General features: G+C 41.0%; 1 long non-coding RNA gene across 1 annotated transcript in view; it reads left to right on the forward strand.

Annotated features, from left to right (window-relative positions):
- The window catches only part of LOC141143425 (uncharacterized), a 45218-nt gene that overhangs the window by 6857 nt on the left and 20885 nt on the right, over positions 1-17476 (forward strand). The window contains exons 2-3 of the long non-coding RNA XR_012244327.1: positions 5666-5745; positions 9666-9788. This is a non-coding gene — a long non-coding RNA (uncharacterized lncRNA). The remainder of the gene's footprint in view (positions 1-5665; positions 5746-9665; positions 9789-17476) is intronic.

A 17476-nucleotide genomic window follows, 5' to 3' on the forward strand; every position in this document is an offset into this window, starting at 1 on the left:
GATGGGAGAAAAGGTCCTATAGCAGATCATGTGTTACCTATCAGATTATTGTTGTTATTATTATTGTTATCCATACATTTTTTCCCCATTCATTTAGACAGGGATGGAGGCACTGGACCTTACCAGGTCACCGCCTCATATAATGTCTCAAACTGTTTTTGTTACTTTTATATAATAATAAGTGATGGAAGCACATAGGGGTTTTTTTAGTAAAGGCAAATCCACTTTGCACTACAAGTGCAAAGTGCACTTGAAATTGCACTGAAAGTGCACTTGGAAGTGCAGTCGCTGTAGATCTGAGGGGGACATGCAAGGAAAATAAAAAACAGCATTTTAGTTTGCACATGATTGAATGATAAAATCAGCAGAGCTTCCCCTCATTTTAGATCTACCCCTCAGATTCACAGCGACTGCACTTCCAAGTGTACTTTCGGTGCAATTTCAAGTGCACTTTGCACTTGTAGTTTGCACTTGTAGTGCAAAGTGGATTTGCCTTTCGTAAATAACCCCCATAGTTTTTATCTAGTTAGGTCTGATGATTTCTTACCAATATTATGTAATTTCTACTCCACTTTTTTGCCTCGATAATCCCCCACTCTCTATAGGGTTTTTACCCATGGGATGGGTTTATTATTCCCCATTCCTTACTATTTAGCTATCCTTAATATTTGATCAGTATGACTCACGATCTGTTATAGGAGCTTTTCCTCCCATCGCTTCAGGGAGCTGCGATGCATGCCGAGGGATCTCCTCCTCCCCCTTCCCCTGGGGTGGGTGGATGCCGCCACATGTCGACTTCACGCTATCCGCGCCGGACATGCGATGACGCGGTCTGTGTTGCCGCTGCGCTAGCGCTGTCCAGTCCACCTGGCGGCTGATTGGAAGGATTTATTTGTTAGAGCCTCCCCCAGCACACGCCTGCGTGACGTTGGTGGGCGTGGGGTGGCTGTGTCCATATAGGCTCCATACATGGGAGGTTGATTCACCCTGGTGGTTTCACTCATATAATCTCTATGGCGCACATTGCATCACTCTGGATTTTTAAGCTTTTTATGGCTTATGCCCTGTACACACGGTGGGACATTGATCGGACATTCCGACAACAAAATCCATGGATTTTTTCCAACGGATGTTGGCTCAAACTTGTCTTGCATACACACGATCACACAAAGTTGTGGGAAAATCCGATCGTTCTGAACGCGGTGACGTAAAACACGTACGTCGGGACTATAAACGGGGCAGTAGCCAATAGCTTTCGTCTCTTAATTTATTCTAAACATGCGTGGCACTTTGTGCTTTGGATTTGTGTACACACGATTGGAATTTCCGACAACGGATTTTGTCGGAAAATTTTATAGCAAGCTCTCAAACTTTGTGTGTCGGAAGTTCCGATGGAAAATGTGTGATGGAGCCCACACACGGTCGGAATTTCCGACAACAAGGTCCTATCACACATTTTCCGTCGGAAAATCCGACCGTGTGTACAGGGCATTAGTCTCAGGTAATTTGTACACCCTTCATTCACCTTATCTCCTTTTATTGGACCTTTTTGGTAATTGGTTCCTATCTAATCTTTTTCATCATTTTACTTTATAACTTTCAACACTTCACCACCCTTGCAACCTATCTGCACCTGCTCGGATTTTACTGACACTTTTCACTACAATAATAACATTATTTGTCCTGCCCTCTATATATACAGATATATATATCTATATATATATAGATATATATATTTATTGTATTACTCTCATAGTAGTCCTTGTCTGGTTTCAGCATCTTGGTTACTCATGACCCATTTTTCACTTCTTGGAAATCTACCTCCCTGGATGTTGTCCTTGCCAGGCAATGGGCTGTCCCACACCACCTCAGCTCCCGGTGGCGATGCCCCTAGTGGGTCCCCAATCTGTAGTGCCACACTTTCATCTTATAGCCACGCCTGTAAGTATTTTAGACTGTAGGGGCCCTTATGGATTTAACTTTTTATTCCCACCATTCATTAGCAATCCCTTTACCTTTGTAGGGTCAGACTGTATAGATAGTTACCCTACTATCACATACTACATACACCAAGTCACCTGCATGCTCCTGAAGATTGGACCAATCCATGAGATTGTCCAATGCTGTGTCTCTACTTGTCATACTCTTCATATATGCATCACGCAATATCAACTTCCCAATTTTATGTGATGATTTGTTTTTATTTTAATATATTCGAATTTGTGTATATGTATCCACTGTACTGATTCCATCATGCATTATGATTATTATTACATATCAGATTATTGCTGTTATTATTATTGTTATCAACAAATTTATCTTTCTATACCTATGTGCTTCATTTAAAGTCCCACCGCCCTTTTCCCCATTCATTTAGACAGGGATGGAGGCACTGGACCTTACCAGGTCACCGCCTCATATAAGGTCCCAAACTGTTCTTGTTCCCTTTTTTTAAATAAAGGAATTGTAAAAAAACTGTCTATTGTGGCTTTTACTTTTTGACACTTTTTTTGGTGAATGGGTAGGGGTACAATGTACCCCTATCCATTTACATGGGGGGGCGGGATCTGGGGGCCCCCTTGTTAAAACAGGGGCTTCCAGATTCCGATAAGCCCCCACCTGCAAACCCCCACAACCACCGTGCCAGGGTTGGGGTGACGAGGCCCTTGCCCCCCTCAACATGGGGAGGGTGCTTTGGGGTCCCCCCACCTTGAGGGCAAGCAGCCTGATATGGTTCAGGAGGGGGGCCTCACGCTCGCCCCCCCCCCCCCATCCTGGCCTGCTTGCTCGGATAAGGGTCTGGTATGGATTTTGGGGGACCCCACGCCAATTATTAAAAAAAGTTGGTGTGGAGTTCCCCTTAAAATCGATGCCAGACCCAAAGGGCCTGGTATGGATTTTGGGGGGACCCCACTCTGTTTTTTTTTCTTACATTTTGGCATGGAGTTCCACTTAAAATCTATACCAGACCCAAAGGTCCTGGTATGGACTGGGGGGGGGACCCATGCCGTTTTTTTTCTTAATTCTGTCATAGGGTTCCCCTTAACCACTTCAATACACTGTATTATATACTGTACACTGACTGCACTGTATATATATATATATATATATATATATATACATACATTTATTACACTACCTGCATTGTATATATACACTGCCTGCACTGTACATATATATATATTTACTAGACTGCCTGCACTGTATATATCCTCTACACTGAATGCAGAGTATATATATATATATTACACTGTATATATACAGTGGAGACGGAAAGTATTCAAACCCCCTTACATTTTTCACTCTTTGTTATATTGCAGCCATTTGCTAAAATCATTTAAGTTCATTTTTTTCCTCATTAATTTACACACATTGTCCCATATTAAGAGAAAAAACACAGAATTGTTGACATTTTTGCAGATTTATTAAAAAAGAAAAAACTGAAATATCACATGGTCCTAAGTATTCAGACCCTTTGCTCAGTATTTAGTAGAAGGACCCTTTTGATCTAATACAGCCATGAGTCTTTTTGGGAAAGATGCAACAAGTTTTTCACACCTGGATTTGGGGATCCTCTGCCATTCCTCCTTGCAGATCCTCTCCAGTTCTGTCAGGTTGGATGGTAAACGTTGGTGGACAGCCATTTTTAGGTCTCTCCAGAGATGCTCAATTGGGTTTAAGTCAGGGCTCTGGCTGGGCCATTCAAGAACAGTCATGGAGTTGTTGTGAAGCCACTCCTTCGTTATTTGAGTTGTGTGCTTAGGGTCATTGTCTTGTTGGAAGGTAAACCTTCAGCCCAGTCTGAGTTCCTGTGCACTCTGGAGAAGGTTTTCGTCCAGGATATCCCTGTACTTGACTGTATTCATCTTTCCCTCGATTGCAACCAGTTGTCCTGTCCCTGCAGCTGAAAAACACAGCATGATGCTGCCACCACCATGCTTCACTGTTGGGACTGTATCGGACAGGTGATGAGCAGTGCCTGGTTTTCTCCACACATACCTCTTAGAATTAAGGCCAAAAAGTTCTATCTTGGTCTCATCAGACCAGAGAATCTTATTTCTCACCATCTTGGAGTCCTTCAGGTGTTTTTTAGCAAACTTGATGCGGGCTTTTATGTGTCTTGCACTGAGGAGAGGCTTCCGTCGGGCCATTCTGCCATAAAGCCCTGACTGTTGGAGGGCTGCAGTGATGGTTGTCTTTCTATAACTTTATCCCATCTCCCAACTGCATCTCTGGAGCTCAGCCACAGTGATCTTTGGGTTCTTCTTTACCTCTCTCACCAAGGCTCTTCTCCCCCGATAGCTCAGTTTGGCTGGACGGCCAGCTCTAGGAAGGATTCTGATCATCCCAAACATCTTCCATTTAAGGATTATGAAGGCCACTGTGCTCTTAGGAACCTTAAGTGCAGCAGAAATTTTTTGTAACCTTGCCACAATTCTGTCTCTGAGCTCTTCAGGCAGTTCCTTTGACCTCATGATTCTCATTTGCTCTGACATGCACTGTGAGCTGTAAGGTCTTATATAGACAGGTGTGTGGCTTTCCTAATCAAGTCCAATCAGTATAATCAAACACAGCTGGACTCAAATGAAGGCGTAGAACCATCTTAAGGATGATCAGAAGAAATGGACAATATGCCCGCCGTGTAAGCAGCCTTATATAGTGTGGGGCATGGACTTAGCCCCTTTAGCCATGATTGGATAAAGGCACCCTGGCTTTGGCCAATCATGGCTCTTACAGCAGAGCGTGCTGTGATTGGCCAATCATCAGACATCAATGCACTGAACGCAAATTTGCGTACGGACGGCGCGAAGGGGTTAAAATGCTCAACCAGTCACTTCAGAAAGGAAATTTCCCTGGAGACACAGTTAATTAAGACACTGATCACAATAAATACCGGTATATTCTATTCCTTTCACACTGACACAGTAACATACAGCAGAGCAGCATGGATGGATCACTGGTCAGAAATGTCAGGAATTACTGGAATGGATTTTGTTTAAAAGGTAATTCAGTTTCATCAAAGCTCTTTCTTTTGGATGGTATACATAACCACGTGTCATTTGTCCCTGATTCTGATAACTTGTAATACATTACCTGTGTAGCAAGAATATTGATGACAATATGGATGTTCAAACAAATCCAGAATCTACTGCACTGAAAGCAGTGAATCTACAGAAAAAAATACATTCCACCTCTTTTAAAAGATTTGCATTTTTACTGGCTGAGTTGGTAATTACAATGATTGCTCTCATTTATCCCAACAATCAGTGCAGTCTCTGATTTCCTTAGTGCCTTTGAAGATAAAATGCTAAATAATGCTTTTTTTTTTTTTTTTTTTTTTTTTTTAGGAAGCCAGGCTCCTCAAATAAGCAGCCACTGTTATGAGGGTATAGCAAAAAAGTCTAAAGGATAAGTTATGGACAAATACCACCTGTCAATAACAAACTTTATGTACAGCAGAAACACGAATAAGCACTTAGCTTTTTTATTAGATTGTAAGCTCTTCTGAGCAGGGCCCTTTTAACCCTCTTGTATTTTATTGTATTGTTGTATATTAATTGTATTGTCTTCCTTTATATTGTAAAGTACCGTGTAAACTGCTGGCTCTATATAAATCCTAAATAATAATAACAATAATAATACTTTAATAATAATTACATTTCAGCTCAGGTGACTGGACAGCAGAGATACTCAGCATGGGTGAACAATGCATCATTTGAACTGGAGGTTATACATGACTTTAGAGTAAGTTTAAACATATACAGTATGTCCTGTCATTATTCCATGATTAAAACTTTCCTACATGGGAACCTTTCTATTACACTAATGACTAAAGCTTATTAATTAGCAATGATATATTGTGTTGTTAGTAATTGGCTTTACATCTAAATGACCACTGGGTCTTATACAAATGGATGTTTGGAGCCTTAAAAAAATGCCTAGCGTAAGATCCATAGAGGTCAATGGTAGTATGTTTCAGTACTCAGTAAAACGCTGATGCTTTCATCTTATGACGTATGACGTGTTCACTGAACTCAGACATTCATGGGAATTTGTCATATGCACATGTGTGTGTTTACACCAATGCAGTTAAAGCATTGATGTTTACTTGACTATGCCAGCATACTACAGTCACTTCACTTCTGGGGCTTGCTGTATGCCCCAGCTGCGGCTTCCCTGGCACAGAAACATGCCAGAATATTATACTAGGCATATTTTTAAGCCTCCAAACAATTGTGTGTGCATGTAGCCTTACATTACCATTATCAGTACACAATTGCTTGCATTTATATAGTGTAGTACTGTAAAGTAATGATGTAGCAGAAGTTAAACCTGTAGCTGTGAAAAGAACACTTCTTGGCAACAAATTAGGAGTGACTATAGTGATTATTCGCTGCTACATAATCACCTCTACTCACATATTTACATTTTGTCCAGTGGTAAGTTACAACAAGATGCTAATTTCATGTCTGCAGTGACAAAAAAAAAAAAGTGATGCTACCTTTCTGATGTGAGGGAAACTAGAAAAGCTGACATAAATGCACTCAATATCTGTAATAGTACAAAGGCTTCTGCCATAAAAGAGAATGGACTAAGATCTGACCCTATTTACTCTACACCTGGAAAGAAAGACCATCTTTATGTAACTTGATGCATGAGGGTTTAGAATAGTTTAGGTCAGTGTTTCTCAACTCCAGTCCTCCAGGCGCTCCAACAGATCATGTTTTCAGGCTTTCCATTATTTTGCACAGGTGATTTGATCAGTTTCACTGCCTTAGTAATTACCACAGCTGTTTCATCTGAGGGAAATCCTGAAAACATAACCTGTTGGGGCACCTTGAGGACTGGAGTTGAGAAACACTAGTTTAGTTAAGGTAGCCATTCCAGTCTCTTGCATGGAGAATTTGAATTGAAAATGTTTTTTTAAAGAGGAGCTGAACTAGGAAACTGTGCCCATAAAGGCAAGTTGAGAACAAAAGACTAGTGCCCAGCATTGTCTGTGGTATCCCAGAAGCTTATCTTTTCCCCATTACTGATTTAAGTTGGTCATACACTAATACATTTTTGAACAAGCATTCATATAAAAATGTGTTAAAAATTCTCAGTATGTCTTCATTAATGTCATTTGAAAGTAGTTCAAAATTTTGCTTGATTTTCAAACTCAATTTTGGAATGAGTGGACTTCGCTCAAGAAAACATTCCATCCTGCTCTTTGAGCCTGGGTTCACACATGTGCGGTGCGAATTGAAGCTCAGGTTTCACTGGGTAGATAAAAATCTGTTCAAAGGTTCATCTGCGTTTTCGCTCAGGATCAGTGAGCAGGGAGAGGGGGAGGGAGAGGGGGAGGCGTAGTGAGGAGAAGGAGAAAATCCATGTTCAGAACGCAATGCATCTGCAAAGCAGATGCGTTCCCATAGAAGATAAGGGGCTCGTAATTCACACCGCAATGACAAGAAAATGCACACATTTTTTGTGCAATGCGCAGTGCGAATGCAACGCACATATGTGAACAAGCCTCATTTAAATTAACCTAGTTTAAAATGTCCTGTGAATTGGATGCGTTGTAAGCCGCATCTAATTCGCATAGGTGTGAACAGGGGCTTAATGTATTCGTCACTGTGGTCGGAAATGTACGTTGATTTGACCCCAATAACTAATAGAAAATTGAATAAATGTTTATAAAAACACATTTTTTAGCAAAATCCTTCTAGTGTAAGGGCAGCCTTACCATACCTTGGTCCACATTGTGCACATAGTTAAATAACTGTGCCAAACAAAATGCCTGAGAGCCCAAACGTTTTTAATATGAATATTTGCTCTTAAGATGACAACAAAGCACAGCAAATGTGTTTTTGGGGACTTAAAGATCTCCCCCTTCCTTCACTTAACTTCATCAATTTTAAGCCCTGAAGAATGAGGAGATCTTTTCACCCCTAAAATGTGATGGCTGTTTGTGTTGTCTCCTTGTGAGCAAATATTGATATTAAAAGCATTTGGACTCCCAAACCATTTGTTTGGTGCTCTCATCGGACTTTGTGCCTATAAATCTTTAAATCTAGGTTCTCTACTTTTGTTGAGAGCAGACTTACCAAAGTCACTGTGGCTGTCATGAACAGGTGTGACCAGAACCGTGTGATCTGCGACAGAGGACACCAAAACGTATATAAGTGAAAATATAATAATTTATTAAAGTAAGTGAATAATATAGTACAACCACCTCCAATATGACACAGTGCAATAACTAACCAACAGACAGAGACCCACAAATAACAACAGACAGATACAGTAAGTACAATAAATTGGAAATACCAGGATCATAAACAATAGCCAGGCCAGGGTCATACACAGCAGATCAACAGATGGACAGGGGATGTTCCGGAGACATAAACGTAAGCCAGGCCAAGGTCATACACAGGGAGATCAGCAGATGGGGTAAGGAACACAGGACGGGGAGAGGATGGATGGATCAGACTGCAGGGCAGGGATGCAAGGTAACAGGTGGGACAGGATAGGGATCAGAACAGGGAGACAGGATCAGATACACGGGTCACAGGGTTCAGGGCACAGGGCACAGGAACAGGTTCAGGATCAGGATCAGGATCAGGATCAGGATCACAAGCTAGCAGGTCAGGGCGCAAGGAAGAAACCAAGGCAAACATGTGATTGCTTGTCGGGTATTTATAGGCCTGTGATTAGCCTCAAGCGACACCTGATTGTAGGAGGTACTGTCTGCTCCACACTGCCAGGATCCATCCGCTGGTGGACATCAGTACTGTGGCCCAAAGATGACATAACATCAGCAGGGAAAAGCTCTCTTGACAGTTCCAAACTGCCAGGAGACACCTGCTGGTGGACCTCAGTACTGCATGCCAAATGACAGATATTACCAGCGGATGGAACATTTCCTGACAGGGGCACTCTGATCTGATTGATCTGATAGCTCTAATCCAGTGCCTCGTTTTTACATGTTCTTTTTCCACACTGTATCACTGTGTGCAGGCAACCATCTTGATATAGGGACAAAGCTTTGCTTTCTCATATCAGAGCTGCTCTCTGGTGTCTGGTGATTTTAAAGTGTAAGTAAACCCTCCTATTGTTTTCAGCCAAAGAAGCTGCCATCTTGGCCTCTGTTTAATCTTCAACTGCCATGATGCTGTACATGTAATCAGCTATGACACCAGCCATTGGATGGTTTGACAGTTTGCTTGAAAGCACATCCAAGGTGACAGTTACATTCCCTGCATGTGCCAAAAATGTAATTGTTTTTTGAAACTGTTAAATCTTTAGGTTAACTACCACTTTAAGTGAGATAATATTCTGGAAGCAGTAGGGAAGGTGGAAGAAGCACAGATCTGTGGAATGAATGAAGTGTAAGCAGGGAGGACCTTGTCGGGTAGGTCTAGCTTTCTGTCCAACATACTGTACCCACTGACTCTGGAGCTACATGTCATGTTATCAATGAAGGTAGTTAAACCAGAACTTCTAATCTGCATCTTTTTTCCAGGTTGGTATCTCTATATCCCTGGGGCATGATATAAGTCGCATGCGGGTTTCTCTTTGCATGTGCATAGAGTAGTTTTGTAACAATGATAGATGAAATTTATTGTTTTGCTATAGATTGTTGAAAATGTTACATTGTATTGAATATGTTTATTTTTTCTCAGTAAGACTACTCACCCCCTACATCCAAGATCATGGGGTCCTGAGGAAGCAGTTAAAGTGAAACGCTTCAACTTCCCTTCTTTCTTCTTTTGGTTCATCATTTTGGGGCTCAAACAATATTCTGCGTAAGTATATGTACAGTATGCAATATTGGTCCTCCAATATACAGGGGACCAACAAAACTTGTGGTTTCTTCTTTTATGTGGTTTTAATTATAATAAACTTTGTATAAACATTTATATATTCATTCAGTTGTTTTGTCCCATGTGTACCAGTAAAGTCCAATCAAATAATCTGGGCTTTAGATAGTAGGATATATGAAGATGTGGTACATTTTTGAGCAGCCAAGTTCTATTTAGTTTACCTAACTAAAAAAATACTAATGACACAGCTGCATGTCAAAAATTGAGAGCTGTGCAAAAGGCAATCGCATGGTCCTAAATGTATAAAAGAAACAGGGGGGGGGGGGCACCTCTCTATAATAAGTGTAGTATTAAAACAGTATCATTTGTTGCACAAGTTTAAAAACACTTACAAGATATAAGTGGGAGTCATGCTCGTCATAAGTATGTAGTCCTCACAGTTCTACTGCATCCCACAGGCTCCTCGCATGATCCGGGTAGCTGGGAAAGGTTCTGGTGTGATGTTGTGCTGAATAGCTGTACATTCAGGAAAACCAGGAAGTAGTCAGCTGAGTTATTTTTAGTTTATCTAATTAAAAAAATACTAATGACACAGCCGCATGTCAAAATTTGACAGCTGTGCAAGGGCAAGTGCATGGTCCTAAATGTAAAACCAAAAGTAGTCCAGCGCTCTGGATATCACAAAGTCAAACTGCAACGGCCAGAAGTAAAAAAATGAATAATTTAATGGAGGCAGTTCATAAAAACAGTCCCATGAATACACAGTACTTGAATCCAATTGTTAAGAACTTACATATGTAACAGACTGTCCATCGAGCAACAAGAATCCAAAACGGGAGATCCATCTCACTGCATGGTCCCAAGCTGTGATAAGTTGGGGGGGAGAGGGGAGGGGGGACCCAGGTAGGAAGGCACTCAGGAGACCCGCAGGATTCCCGCTGGATATGGGGTGTGAGCCCTGAAAGGATGACTCACCGGCTCTGGAGTGCCGTTCTGTATGTGCAGCGTGGAGGGAGCCACCCGCTCCGCCGTGAGAAGGTAGAGTGAGCCGAGGATCAGTCTGGCGTTGGGCGATGACGTCAGCCCAGCTGGGAAGCCGTTCTGAGGAGGGAAGGGCTTGGCTTCACACAGGAGAGCCGTTGGAGTGTCAGCTGGTAAGACACTGAGCCGCTGACGTGCCGGTCTGTGTCCCCTCAGAGATGAAACGCCTCTGTGTTGAAAGGTGTTACTCAGGGGATGCAGCAGTGCAAAGTAGATGAAAAAAAAGACAGGGAGGGGAATAAAGGAGCCAGCAAAAAAAGTGATGAATGCTGCTAATGCTTGGCAATATGAAGGTCCCAAGAGTGGATGGATGGATGGTCACTGTGGCATGTTGCTGGATCAGACCACTGTGGAAAGGTTGCCTTGATGAAGAGGACGAAGAGGAGGAACCACTCAATAGCTCCGTTCTTTCAAAGACCCAGTCACATGACTGCACTCCTCTGACATTTCATGGACCATCCATGGACCATCCACACCTTGGGACCATGCAGTGAGATGGATCTCCCGTTTTGGATTCTTGTTGCTCGATGGACAGTCTGTTACATATGTAAGATCTTAACGATTGGATTCAAGTACTGTGTATTCATGGGACTGTTTTTATGAACTGCCTCCATTAAATTATTCAGTTTTTTACTTCTGGCCGTTGCAGTTTGACTTTGTGATATCCAGAGTGCTGGACTACTTTTGGTTTTGCTTTTCATCTGTATCTATCAGTTACGGTTGCTCTAGCTGCACTGGTTTCACTCCCCTCCCCTCCCGAGTTAACATATGCCAAATGTTATATTATATGTTACACGTCACATGTTATGGTTTAGTTTCCCAGGTATCCATTTACTGGCGCTGGGACATTGTCGTTGTTGGTCCTAAATGTAGGCAGTGTGCTTTCGGCTGTCAAATTTTGACATGGGGCTGTGGCGAGCAGCTGTTGCGTCTGAATCCACCTCTATAAGCTACCTACAAAAACAAAGGTAGCCTGCACGAAGAATGGGTTCTAGGTCCCATCTGAAAGAAGTCTAAATCTAAAATTTGCATTACACAATAAATCACGCAGACTCTGATGCAATTTATTTTCATCATGTTATCCCCAGGTGTGTAGCTTAGAAATATTTTCAAAGTCTTCATTGTTTCATTAAATCTCACATTTTCATTACAACTTATTTGCTCCTTCATAAAGTATTTTGCTCAACCGTCTTTCATTGCAACTTATTTGCTCCTTCATAAAGTATGTTGCTCAACCGTCTACTATAAATACATTGTTAAAAGGCACCTGTGACAAGCAAATGAGAGCTTGGAACTACTGATCCGTATAATGAAGTGCATAGCTGTGGACCCACTGTAGAAACTGATACTTTAATTAGACTGAGGACGCAATTAAATGCCAACAAAACACTCACAGCCCATTGAGAAAAAACAGTCTTCTTCCAAATGAATATTGGAAAGAGGGAAAGTGCCTGGAGCTGCTCCAAAAATACTCTATAGCACTAAAAAGTCGAGGACTATTTTGGTATCCAGGGATTGAACCAGTTAACCAGTTTAGCCCTGGAGGCGCCATGCAGTACCAAAAGAGGTACCCGAGGATTGAACCAGTTAAAAGGACTAATTAAACAATTTATTAGAAAATAGACAAGGTTAAAAACAGTTGTTACAAAGATACATACACTGTGCACACAGTACCATGCACGTTAATGAAAACAAGTAATGGACACGTAGGTCCTAATACAAGAAAACTTAGATGTGTATCCTGACGGAGTCCTCTACATACAGCAGTATCCACCGCTTCTTAAGGAGGGGTCAGTCAAAAACATCTACAAGAGTGAATAAAGTTTCATAATTGAACAATTATACAAATTTCAAGAATTGGTAGATTAGAGTGTAACAGACGCTTGAGTAACAATACATACTGGATTAATCTTGGAGAATCTATAAAGTTATAGGTAGCTTACCAAAGACGGCCCTGGAGGCACTACACAGTACCAAAAGAAGCATCCGATAAGGGGTAGTCCCCCCGGGGGAGACATGGGAGACGCTATGAGCACAAAAAACCATAGTTGAAAAATAGTAAGGTGACAATGGGTCTGTATTAATAGCTATGGACACAACAACAGTAGGGAAAGTATAGAGAAGGGTGAGGGGAGAGGGAGGGGAAAACAAGGGGGGAAGTGAAAGGAAAAAGAAACAAAGAATAAAGAGGAGGAGAAAGGAAGAGGGGAGGAAAGGGGGGGGGGGGTAGATAGTATAGAAAGAAATAAAGAAGAAAGGGACAGAAGGAGGGGGGTGGAAGGACGGGAGGGGGAGGAAAAGGAGATGGGGGGAAGAAGGGGGGTCTTATAGACACCCACAACCCAATTCCAATTTTAGGGCTGCTCTGGGTTTTTACGAGGACCCCCAAGGCAAAAAAAGGGGTCCAGAAACAAGAGAGGGTCCCGAGGAGGGGGAAGGAGCCAGAGAAGAAAAGAGAAAGCGAACCTAACGTGTCAGGGTGTGTTTAATTTGAGCAATACTGTTCTGACTCAGGAAGAAAAAATTATTTTGAATAAGGGCCTAAAATTTGCCCCCCTATGTAAGCTCAATAAATTTAACACATTTATTGACATACATAAGTTCATTAGAAAAATTTATATCCAACGTTATATTATTTCTAATCCAACTAGAAATGTCGTTAGGGCGGCAACGTCCGGAACAGTGCATTCAGGTTTATCTAACCCTTCTCTCTTTAATCCTCCAACGCAACTCCCTCCTACTATCCATATGTTTAGGGATTTGGTGTTAAAGGATCTGGCCAAAATCCCGCCCAAACGTAAATTCTACAATTCTTTACCTCAAACTGGTTTAAAGTCTTTATGTGATAACAAAAACCTGGTGATTTGCCCCGGTGATAAAGGCGGTGGCATAGTTCTATTAAACAATTCAGACTACTTGAAGGAAATGAACCATATTTTAGGAGACCATGAAACCTACATAGAATTACCTAGTAATCTTACTTTTAAATATAAGAAGGAATTACAGACTTTGGTATCCAAGGGTTTTGAAACCTTTATTTTACATAAGAAAGAAAAATCGTTCCTTGTCCCCCTAGCTCCACGTATTCCTGTTATTTATTATTTGCCCAAAGTTCATAAAGACCCCCTCTATCCCCCTGGTCGGCCTATAATTAGTGGGATCGACTCTGTCACCTCTAGAATAGGTAAATATATAGATTTTTTCTTACAGCCGTCAGTGCGAAATATGCCATCTTATCTTAAGGACACCAAAGACGTGATAAGACTACTATCTATCTGTTTCCTATTCAGGTGACCTAATTATGGCCACTGCTGATGTGGCATCTCTTTACACCTGTATTCCGCACCATAAAGGTGTGGATGCAGTCCATGGATTTCTTAACAGAGATGCCTCTCTTGCCTCCCCTCAGGTTAAGTTTATCTTAGATTTGATCGAGTTTGCCACACAACATAACTATTTTTGGTTTGACAGGTGGTTCTATCGGCAACATAAGGGAGTGGCAATGGGAGCTAAGTTTGCTCCTAGCCTGGCCAATTTATTTATGGCCAAGTGGGAGGAGGATGTCGTCTATGCCATGGACAACCCACAGCTTTTGCTACATAGACGACATCCTCCTCCTGTGGACTGGCACCCACGAAGGAAGGCTTCTTTCAGATTCTTAATGACAACAATAGAGGTATAACCCTGACCTATGAGTCTAGTAGATCTACAATCCATTTTTTGGATCTTGTTATTGAGAGGATTGATCATTTGTATTCAGTACCTATTTCAAACCAACGGATAGGAATGGGTATATACCCACAGATAGGTGTCATCATAGATCGTGGATTAGATTAGTTCTGAAGAGTCAGTTCCTGCGTTTGCGCAGGAATTGCACAGATTTAAATACCTTCAAAATTCAGGCTAATAAGAGAAAGATTTGTAGAAAAAGGTTATGACCCTTTGGCTGTTGATAGGGAAATTCCTAATACCTGTGATATTGACCGTTCTCTGCTGTTTGAGAATAAACCTCAACGAGAAAACAAGGATTTTAAGTGGATAGATGATAAGGAGATAAAAATGGCGCTGCCCTCTGTATTACTTGATTAGCAGTACAAATGTTATAAACTTTACACTAAGTACAAATGTCTATGATATGTAGGAACTCCATCACTAGGTATCGTGTTGCGGTCTCAAGAAGAAAGACCCTATAATATGAGAAGGCCAGAAAAATTATGAAATACTATAAAATGAAACACCTATGGTGCAAAAAATATTAATTGGTGCTGGATAAAATATTGTGAAGAACACCCCAGTGAAAAGTTATGGTCTACCGTGTATTATTGTGCTCACTAAGGTAAACCAAATCTATACAATAGATAAAAATAAAAATAGACCCCAAAGTTCAAAAGTTTTGGGACAAAATGGCGCCAAAAAACAAAAATTTTTTTGTAGATTAAGTAAAAAAACATCAGTGAGTTAAAAGTGTCAGTAAAATATCTGTTAAACCAGTCCCAAATTATAAGTGAAATATTAAATTGGGTAGTGAATAACCCCAATATTCAAAAGTATTGTGACAGTAAGCACCTACTAAAAATAAAGTAAAGTGTAAGAAACTTGATGGAGTAAAACAGCGTGACTCCGCCTAAGGCCTAAGGCGGAGTCACGCTCACACGTCATACCCGGAAGTGGAGGCTGGAACGCAAGGTGGGACGCACGCTTACAGCTCGCTTTTGGTCCCATCCTTGCATACAGCGGTGCCAGTTTTATTTTTTCCTAATTGAGACTTGCTATTGTGGACTGTTTTTAGCTTTTGTGCAATAAATACTTGACATACTTCACGAAGGAAGCCTCCTTGTGTTTCTCTTGTCTCTGGATTTCCGGAGAGTTTAACAGACAAAGGTGGTATGGAGTAGTCTGGTTATTTTGGAGCACATACCCTACCCTGGAATATTCGTAAGGAGCGTATTAATCAGAGGAAGAGCAGCACAACCGGAGAGATCACCAACCACCCTAAGGCACCCACTCTGTCGCTCGGTACCCCTGCAGGGGTGATTATTTCTGGTGAGTGGGGGAGCACTGGGGGTGAGCACATCAAGTCACTACCTGAATAAAAAGCACAGAAGTCACTGATGCAAGCCCTCAAGGGTGAAAAATATATAGTATATATACTGAACTTACTTCTTTCATCTGGTTAAAAACTCTTCTATATGGATTACATATACATATAAATAAACTTTTTAGAAATGAACCATCACCAGCTTTGATATATAAGATACTGGAAACTATTTTTTGTGCATGATATTTGTGGGACTGCTATATGCATTGTATTTTATGCTCAGGGAGTGTTTTATCTTACATTTTACTCCATCAAGTTTCTTACACTTTACTTTATTTTTAGTAGGCACTTACTGTCACAATACTTTTGAATATTGGGGTTATTCACTACCCAATTTAATATTTCACTTATAATTTGGGACTGGTTTAACAGATATTTTACTGACACTTTTAACTCACTGATGTTTTTTTACTTAATCTACAAAATTTTTTTTGTTTTTTGGCGCCATTTTGTCCCAAAACTTTTGAACTTTGGGGTCTATTTTTATTTTTATCTATTGTATAGATTTGGTTTACCTTAGTGAGCACAATAATACACGGTAGACCATAACTTTTCACTGGGGTGTTCTTCACAATATTTTATCCAGCACCAATTAATATTTTTTGCACCATAGGTGTTTCATTTTATAGTATTTCATAATTTTTCTGGCCTTCTCATATTATAGGGTCTTTCTTCTTGAGACCGCAACACGACACCTAGTGATGGAGTTCCTACATATCATAGACATTTGTACTTAGTGTAAAGTTTATAACATTTGTACTGCTAATCAAGTAATACAGAGGGCAGCGCCATTTTTATCTCCTTATCATCTATCTACTTTTGTAATTAGACCCTTAGGGGTACTAATTAGGGATAGGCAGCAGCCCTGAGACTGTCCTAAGCGCGGATTTATACATTTATAAGGATTTTAAGTGGTCTTTTTTAACAGCTTTTTCCATCCAACATAAGCAGATCAAACATATCTTTGAACACCATTGGGATGTCCTAAAGACTGATAAAATCTTGGGCCCCCTATTGCCTGAAACACCAAAAGTGGTCTTTAGAGGAGTGCCTTCTCTTTGAAATAAGCTGGCACCTAATATTATTAATCCTCCTAGTAAACCATCCTTTTTTCACAATTGGACAGGCTTCCATCCCTGTAAAAAATGTTTGGTATGCCAGTTTAATACATGTGGTAGGAGAGTTACTCATAACTTTCATTCTACCGCAACTGGCCGTATATATCAAATCAAACATTTTTGCACTTGTTCTACCACTGCAGTGGTGTACTTGTTAACTTGTCCGTGTGGCAAACAATATGTGGGCCGGTCTATTAGGTCATTTTCAACGAGGGTGTCCGAACATATAAATTTGATCAAGGCCGGTAGTACTAAACACACGGTCCCCTGGCATTATAGGGAATTTCATGATCGGAACCCTGTAGGTGCGCAATTTCTTATCATTGATAAATATGTTGCCCCATGGAGGGGTGGAGCTACATTAAGGGGTGTTTCTCGCTTGGAGACGTATTGAATATACGAGTTGCAGTCCC

This window comes from Aquarana catesbeiana, linkage group LG01, assembly GCF_042186555.1.
Source record: "Aquarana catesbeiana isolate 2022-GZ linkage group LG01, ASM4218655v1, whole genome shotgun sequence".
Classification (NCBI taxonomy): domain Eukaryota; kingdom Metazoa; phylum Chordata; class Amphibia; order Anura; family Ranidae; genus Aquarana; species Aquarana catesbeiana.